This window comes from Zeugodacus cucurbitae, chromosome 5 (genome assembly GCF_028554725.1).
Source record: "Zeugodacus cucurbitae isolate PBARC_wt_2022May chromosome 5, idZeuCucr1.2, whole genome shotgun sequence".
Classification (NCBI taxonomy): domain Eukaryota; kingdom Metazoa; phylum Arthropoda; class Insecta; order Diptera; family Tephritidae; genus Zeugodacus; species Zeugodacus cucurbitae.
In genome coordinates this window covers 9,031,167-9,040,139 of record NC_071670.1, presented here as the reverse complement: position 1 = coordinate 9,040,139, position 8,973 = coordinate 9,031,167, and positions in this window count along the sequence as shown.

Here is an 8,973-nt window from a genome sequence, read left to right as displayed (position 1 = left end):
ACTATTTCTATTCAACAGCCGTATCAGTGTACAGAATTTGATTCAAATTTTAATCTCTTTCTGGCACAACTGTATCCGGTGTCCTTGTTCTCATTGAATTGCTTACGTTCTGCATTTATTTTATCATTTGTTGCGTTTTATTTTTATAATCTCATCTTAAGAATTGCAATCAAGTTCTTTTAAGAATTTATATCGCCTTCAAAAGTGTTTCTTTGTTTTTTTCGCTGTGTTTCACTTGTCAAACACACAACAATGTGCAATTATTCATACGCTAAGACATTTACACACTGTCATATGTGGCAAAAGGAATTGAATGTAAAATTATATGTACAGTTGTATGTGCCACATATGCTTTTTTTATTGTTGTTAAGGTGGTCAGTAGGTAATTGATGCTTTCAACTACACTAAAATAATAACAAATTTAGCATAATTGTCCACATGAAAAGCGGGATACCAATGTTCACCATAGCCTTACTCTTAATTGCAATTATTATATAATATCAAATAGAAATTGTAAGGTAATTCTAATTTTAATCGTCATCTTAAATGTAATTGTAATTGCAATTGCAATTGTAGCCGTAATTCTAATTTAATGGTAATCGTATATATAATGTTATTGTAATTGTAATAATAATCTTATTATAAATGAAAATTGTAATCGCAAACGTATTTATAATTGTAATTATTACTACTGTATTTTAAGCGTTAAATATTAAGGACAAAAATCATAAAGTAATGATTTAATTTCGTGCCTACTGGGCAGTTCTTATTCATAATAAAAATAATAAAAAAAACAGCCTAGTATGTGGCTGCCTTACATGTACTTATGTGGATCAATGCATTTTTAATAAACTTGAGCTCATTTTGTGATTTTTCATTGCTGATTTCACTCATTCACTGCTCCCTAGCACTACAACATACTTACCTATACACCTATAAGCAACCTAACTGTTGGAGAGACAGCTGTGAGTGACGAGCTACGGCCTGGATTACATACGTACATACATAGAAATGCCTGCTGGCTAAGTAATACTGCAGCCGCTCGTATATCTTTGGCTTTTTTTCTTACGAAAGGCTGTCTTTTATACTGATTTTCTTCTTCTTAACTGGTCGAAAAAGGCATTTTAAATGAGTTACAGTTTTGCACACATCGCTTTTAGTCTGCTGTTAGGCGCATAAGTGAACGTTTTCCAGCTGTGGCGCTGCGTAATTTTCTTGAAGCAAATCAAAAATGCACATGTGTGTATTACAACTGTGTGGTATTACCGTTAAGCTGCACTTTTACATTCCGCGCATGTGTGTTGGTATTTAAGACGCGAGGTGTGCAAGCGTTAAAACGAATGAGTAGAGTGAATCGTATTGCAGATGAGTAACCTTAATCACCACAAACATACATATAAAGTGATACAATGTCATGTGTTAGTGTGTGCTGACGCAGGATTATGTTTCAGTGCGCCTTAAGTTACGCTACAACTGCTGGGTATGGCAATATAAATGTATATCTTATCTCAACTAACTCAGTGCAGCAATTTATGTAAAAGTGGGTATATATGTATCTAAGTGTGTATATGTGGTGTGACATCAATATTGCTGTGTTGAAAAATGATAAATTGCTGACATTGTGATTGTAGAGCGCAATATGCAATTGCAATTTTCGTTGCATACTTTTCCACATGTTCCCTTTATTATATTTAACCATATCTCCATCTAACTCCCAACTCATATGCAATGGCACAGCGTACCAGCGCTTGTGTTAAAAATAAGAGAACTTCTCATGTAATTGATGAGCGAAATATGAGACGTAACCCAGGCAGACGATCTCTCGAGGGTAATTTGCTTCAGCAGAATGTATGCCTTTTATGACGCTCACTTTAATGTCGGTTGAAAGAAATATTGTCGAACTCAGAAGATTAAATGTCACGTTTAATGAAGATTTAGTTGCGTCGATGGAAATGGCGAAGATGGAATTATAGTGTAATTAAATATCTTAAATTTAAGTGCAATAATGTCTGAATATATTGAGTCAAAATCACTGGAGATGAGATTTAATATGCTGAGTAATTTAAGAAGAAGAATAAATATGAAGCGAAGGAACAATTTAAGGAGTAAAAGCTGAATACAGCAGGTTTACATTACTTTGATTTTTGATTACATTTTTAACGAATTAGCTTGGTATGGTTGGTGAGATCATTAAGACCCTCGTCAGAATTCGGAAGTAGAGTTGGATATGCTCCGGTATAAAATTGATAACAAGAATCGGAACTATTCGATCTATTTCTTAAAATAGACGAATGAATTCGGTGCTGATCGTGGGCAATAAAAAATGTCTGCTGTCATCAAAGAAAAACTCAAAAGTATCGCAACTCGTCTCACGTAGTACTATTGGCAGTCATAAGTTCGAGAGCTTAGATGATCAGGTTTATTCTGGAACCAACATTCTGTGTACTGAATGAGAAACTCACAAGTAGAGTTCTATTTCGTTGATCAAGGATAAGGAATGTTTCGAGATAAGACGGTGAAAGTAAATAGGATACCTTGAACCAACTTCTTGCGAAGAAGATAGTAATAAGACAGAGCTGTCCTAATTTCCTTATGTGTACTGATGATAGCCGAGTATAGGTAACCTGAAAGGTTCTAGACTTGTGTCCAGCTAAGGACTGGCTTCCTTATAACCATTCAGAAAAATATTTTGAGACCTACAACACCATTTTTTACAATTTCTTTGAGAATTTCTGTGAATAATGACCAATAGCTGTGTGATAATAATATGCACGTTTAAACCTACTTCAGCTGAGAGCCTTAGACACCTATATCAAAATATTGAATTTAAGAGGGAGTTTACAATTACTGTTTACCGTAACTCTGACATCATTTAAAATCATAAAAGAAGGTTCTCTTCATCAGACATATTATGATTCGCTTCTTTCACCGAATTATTAGTTAGAAGGAATATATAGATGTAGTTCAAAATACCTGTTCAGCTAGAAATCCGGCAACTTTTTCTCTCTGAACTCGAAAAATGTGGTTGTGAAACTGACTTATTGGTATGAAACCAGACTAGATGGTATATAATGAAAATGAAGTGGGGGGAAAAGTAGAGACGAGAATGTTCAATCAATAAGCTCGTCAACACCGTGGATTTTATTTATGTAGAAATAACTGATTTAGATCCGGATAGATAGTTTTCTTCACAATAGCGACTATTATGTATTCATATGCAAGCATATGGGGATGGGGTCATATGTAGAAGTTCACGCAAGTGAGGAAAGTTTTTGATTGCCATTCACTTGGGAGTGGCCAGGAACGATTCTTTTGCATATGACTCAAGCAGCTCACGACTTCCGGTTTTAGACCAAGTATCCCCTGGGTAGCTAACAGACATCCGTTTGGAGGCGAGCTAAAGTGAGAAGGCGAAGCCCGCTTGTGCGGTTGTGCGTAGGGCTTGGGACCCACCAGATAAAAAAAATCTCCCCAATGAAAACAAACACCGAGCCTCGGATGAGAAACCCCCCTTTTGATGACGACCCCTGCAAACGTACTAAGGATCATGATTTGAGGGCATGCACCTGGAATGTCCGGACTCTTAATTGGGAAGGTGCCTCTGCCCAGCTGGTTGTTGTCCTCATACAACTAAAGGCTGACATCACCGCCGTCCAAGAAGTGCGATGGACGGGACAAGGACGGAAGAAGGTGGGTCCTTGTGACATCTACTACAGCGGCCATATAAAGGAGCGCAAATTCGGTGTTGGATTTGTGGTGGGAGAGAGACTACGTCGCCGAGTCCTGGCATTCACCCCGGTGGATGAACGTCTTGCCACAATCCGCATCAAAGCGAGGTTCTTCAACATATCGCTGATTTGCGCCCACGCCCCAACGGAAGAGAAGGACGATGTGACCAAAGATGCTTTCTATGAGCGCCTAGAACGCACCTATGAGCGCTGCCCCCGCCACGATGTCAAAATCGTGCTTGGCGATTTTAACGCCAGGGTGGGTAAAGAAGGTGTCTTTGGCACAACAGTCGGAAAATTCAGCCTCCATGACGAAACATCGCCAAACGGCCTGAGGCTGATCGACTTCGCTGGGGCCCGAAATATGGTTGTCTGTAGTACCAGATTCCAGCATAAAAAAATTCATCAAGCAACGTGGCTGTCCCCTGATCGAAACACGCGCAATCAAATCGATCACGTTGTGATAGACGGAAGACATGTCTCCAGTGTTTTAGACGTGCGTACGCTCCGAGGACCAAACATTGACTCGGACCATTATCTAGTAGCAGCAAAGATACGCACTCGCCTCTGTGCAGCAAAGAATGCCCGTCAACAAACACAAGGAAGGTTCGACGTCGAAAAGCTGCAATCACAACCGACAGCCGAACGATTTTCTACTCGACTTGCACTCCTGCTCTCTGAGAGCACTCATCAGCATCTCGATATAAGGGAGCTGTGGAACGGCATCTCAAACTCATTGCATACCGCTGCAGCCGAAACAATTGGTCTCCGGCAACGCCAAAAAACCAGTTGGTACGATGAGAATTGTCGTTCCGCAGTGGAGAGAAAACAGACTGCCTACCTCGCAACGTTGCGATCGACCACAACACGTTCGGGGTGGGATAGATATCGAGAACTGAAGAGGGAAGCGAGACGCATTTGGAGACGTAAAAAGAAAGAGGCCGAAATGCGTGAGTATGAAAAGCTTGAAAAGCTGGCCGACATGGGTAATGCTCGAAAATTTTATGAAAAGATGAGGCGATTAACAGAAGGTTTCAAGACCGGAGCATTATCATGTAGGGACCGAGAAGGTAATCTGGTAACGGATGTCCAGAGCACACTGGGATTATGGAGGGAACACTTCTCCGACCTGCTCAATGGCAGTGAAAGTACAACACCAGGAGATGGCGAACCCGATTCCCCAATCGATGACGATGGAATAGATGTTCCATTACCCGACCATGAAGAAATTCGAATAGGAATTACCCGCTTGAAGAACAACAAAGCGGCGGGGGCCGATGGATTACCGGCCGAGCTATTCAAATACGGCGGCGAAGAACTGATAAGGTGCATGCATCAGCTTCTTTGTAGAATATGGTCGGAAGAAAGCATGCCTGACGATTGGAATCTTAGTGTGCTCTGCCCAATCCATAAGAAGGGAGACCCCACAATCTGCGCCAACTACCGTGGTATAAGTCTCCTCAATATCGCATATAAGGTTTTGTCGAGCGTATTGTGTGAAAGACTAAAGCCCACCGTCAACGAACTGATTGGACCTTATCAGTGTGGCTTTAGACCTGGAAAATCCACAATGGACCAGATATTCACCATGCGCCAAATCTTGGAAAAGTCCCGAGAGAGAAGAATCGATACTCACCATCTTTTTATCGATTTTAAAGCTGCCTTCGATAGTACGAAAAGGAGCTGCCTTTATGCCGCGTTGTCTGAATTTGGTATCCCTGCAAAACTAATACGGCTATGTAAGCTGACGTTGAGCAACACCAAAAGTTCCGTCAGGATCGGGAAGGACCTCTCCGAGTCGTTCGATACCAAACGAGGCTTCAGACAAGGTGACTCACCATCGTGCGACTTCTTCAATCTATTGCTGGAAAAAATAATACGAGCTGCAGAACTAAATAGAGAGGGTACAATCTTCTACAAGAGTGTACAGCTCCTGGCGTATGCCGATGATATTGATATCATCGGAAGCAACAACCGCGCCGTTTGTTCTGCGTTTTCCAGACTAGATAAAGAAGCGAAGCGTATGGGTCTGGTGGTGAATGAGGACAAGACGAAATATCTCCTGTCATCAAACAAACAGTCAGTGCACTCGCGTCTTGGCTCCCACGTCACTGTTGACAGTCATAACTTTGAAGTTGTAGATAATTTCGTTTATCTGGGAACCAGCATTAACAACACCAACAATGTCAGCCTTGAAATCCAACGCAGAATCACTCTTGCCAACAGGTGCTACTTTGGACTGAGTAGGCAATTGAAAAGTAAAGTCCTCTCTCGACGAACCAAAATCAAACTCTATAAGTCGCTCATTATTCCCGTCCTGATGTATGGCGCTGAAGCGTGGACGATGACAACATCCGATGAGACGACTCTTGGGGTTTTCGAGAGAAAGGTTTTGCGCAAGATTTATGGTCCTCTAAACATTGGCAACGGCGAATACCGCAGACGATGGAACGATGAGCTGTACGATTTATACGACGACATTGACATAGTTCAGCGAATAAAAAGACAGCGGCTACGCTGGCTAGGACAAGTTGTACGGATGGAAGAAAACACTCCAGCTCTGAAAGTATTCGATGCAGTACCCGCTGGAGGAAGCCGCGGAAGAGGACGACCTCCACTCCGGTGGAAAGACCAAGTGCAAAGTGACCTGGCTTCACTTGGTGTTTCCAGTTGGCGCCAAAAAGCAAAAAGGAGGAATGAGTGGCGCGCTCTGGTGGATTCGGCTATAATCGCTTAAAGCGGTTCCTACGCCAAATATATATATATGCAAGCAGCTGATGTTCGAATCATATATCTGAATTCGAAGCAATTTGAGCAACAAAATTACTAATGTCAAATTAAGTGTCAAAACCATAATTGCATTTTTGAGTAAGAATCATAAGTAAAGAGTTCACATAATCGCAAATATGTCTATACAGAAAACTATCAGCCAAGTCCAAAGTGCACGACAAATAGCGGGCCCACGGAACATTTAAATAAATGGAGAGTGAGAGATTAATATCACCTATTTTTCATTTCCACAACAATCTGGTAGCAATTTCGGCAATTTTGCAGAGTGCAAGGGCGCTGCCTGCGAGTATGTGGACTACAGGATAGTGGATTGCCAAAAATGAAAGCGGAGTGCGCGTTGCCACTTTTATAACGCTTACAACGGTATATTGGCATTGTTGGTGGCAGTTCAATGTGTTGGCTGGCAGCAAGTATGGTTTCTGCAAAAGAGAATTTTATATTTTTGTTTGCCTTTTTTTGTCCCTCTTTGCTGGTGCTTCCTTTGTTTTTGGCGCAACAGTTGAAACGACAATACGTGTTTGGCCTCAATACTTTTAATGATTTGGTGGAGACATGGCTATGTATGACACAAACACGGTGCTACTCTTTACCACTCAACCATGTGTTTACTGCCACTTGGCATGTCAGCGGGTGCACAGGATTAACTAATATATCAGGCCAACGTGCGGCGGTCTGCGAAATTCCCACTTTTTCCTCTACAATTTCTGTTTGCTTTAAGGAAAGCACAAACGTTTCCGTAGGACCAAAAAAATCGGAAAAAATAAAAATATCAAGAAATTGCTGCTGATTTCCAATATAATTTTGGTGGTCGGTTAGTGTGCCCCACAAAGGCTTTGTGCTGCCTACAATAACATTAGAAGGCACATGCCAACACATGCTTACATATAAAACTACACATGAAGCTGGCAGCCCTTTTTGGGTGCAACACTTTGTAAATTGTTGCCTTTTTCTCGCGCAAATTGTTCGCCGCCACTCTCAAAGTAATGCCGCTTGCGCGCTGAGTTTGATTGCACCAAAGCAACTGAAGTGAGGGTTTTTAGAAATTGCAAAAGCAAATATATAACTCCCTTGGGTTGCATTAGACTGCTGTTAGAAACACACATATCGCAGACATAGGTATGAGCGGTCATACGAGCTGCTCATATTTCGCTTTTGGCTCTACGCTTTTTCACAGCTGTCAAATTTCCTAAAGTGTGAGTTTCCTTTGTTTGCGGTTTGACCTGTTTTTGGCTGTGCTTATTTTGTTTTTTTTTTTTTTTTTGCTTTATTGTACTTGTTCTATTTTTCATAAAGTGGGAAGGAGTTATGTATTCGGCAATATATTGTATGTAATGAAATTTGTTGATGAACACGAAATTAAGACAGGGTGGTTGGTAAGCACTACGACAAACTCGTAAACAATGTTCAACATCACTATGCGGATGTTTAAGTGTTATAAAAACCAAGCTACTGACGGGAACGAGATAAAACTTGAGGAGCTCTTTTGAATATTCTTAGCGCGCTAACTTATACTTCTCCAACTTTGCAAAGACAGATTAATTGCATACATATGTATTTTTCGTGGACTCATTAGACTCTCCTATTGTCTATATTTTCTCCTCGACCTCGGATTAGCAGGCACTGGATATTTTAAAAAGTCATCCTTAAAGCCCAGTGGGAACTTTCAATTGAAGAACTTTATATTATACAAAATAGTTATTATTTAATGGAAATTTCATGTTGGAGGAAGGTAAAACCTAGATGAAACAGAATTACAGAAAGAAATTTTTGTCAGAACTGAAATAACCATAAATTATAGAGGGATGAAATTCTCCTAGGGAAAATACTCTGAGTAGTTTAGTTAGTAAACAAGTAGAAGAAGTTTTTCGAAATATCGGGAAAGCTAAATTACCATCGCCTAATCATGAATGTATAAAATGTATCCATAACTCCTAAAGGTATGCCACACTGTAATTCCTCCTTGCCGCGCAACGTTATGAGCGTGATAAATTCACTTTTGGTAAATTTCTGACATTAACATTTTGAATGATGCAAAAAACAAGCGAGCGGCAGAAATAAAAGCGTAAAAAATTGGGGAAAAAGCATTGAAATGCGCTGAATTTATACGAATATTCTCCGGTGCGTTTAAGCGCCAAAAACTATGCAATCAAACTTTATTGTTGCAAGTTGAAAAATTTAAAAAAATATTTTGACAGTTAATTAGACAGTTAATTTAAATATATCAAACAAACGTTTGAAACATATTAGTAATTTAGAAACTTTTAATTTTTTATAATTTTTAAAATATAAATTTTTATAATATTTGAAAAATTAAAAAAAAAAATAATTTTTTTTGGGTAAATAAATAATTTTTAAAATAAAATTGGAAATATGAATAAGCATGAAAAAATAGAGTCACAAAAATTCATTATTTTCTATCTGTGGTAAGGGTTATAAAGACATAAAGAAAAAAAAT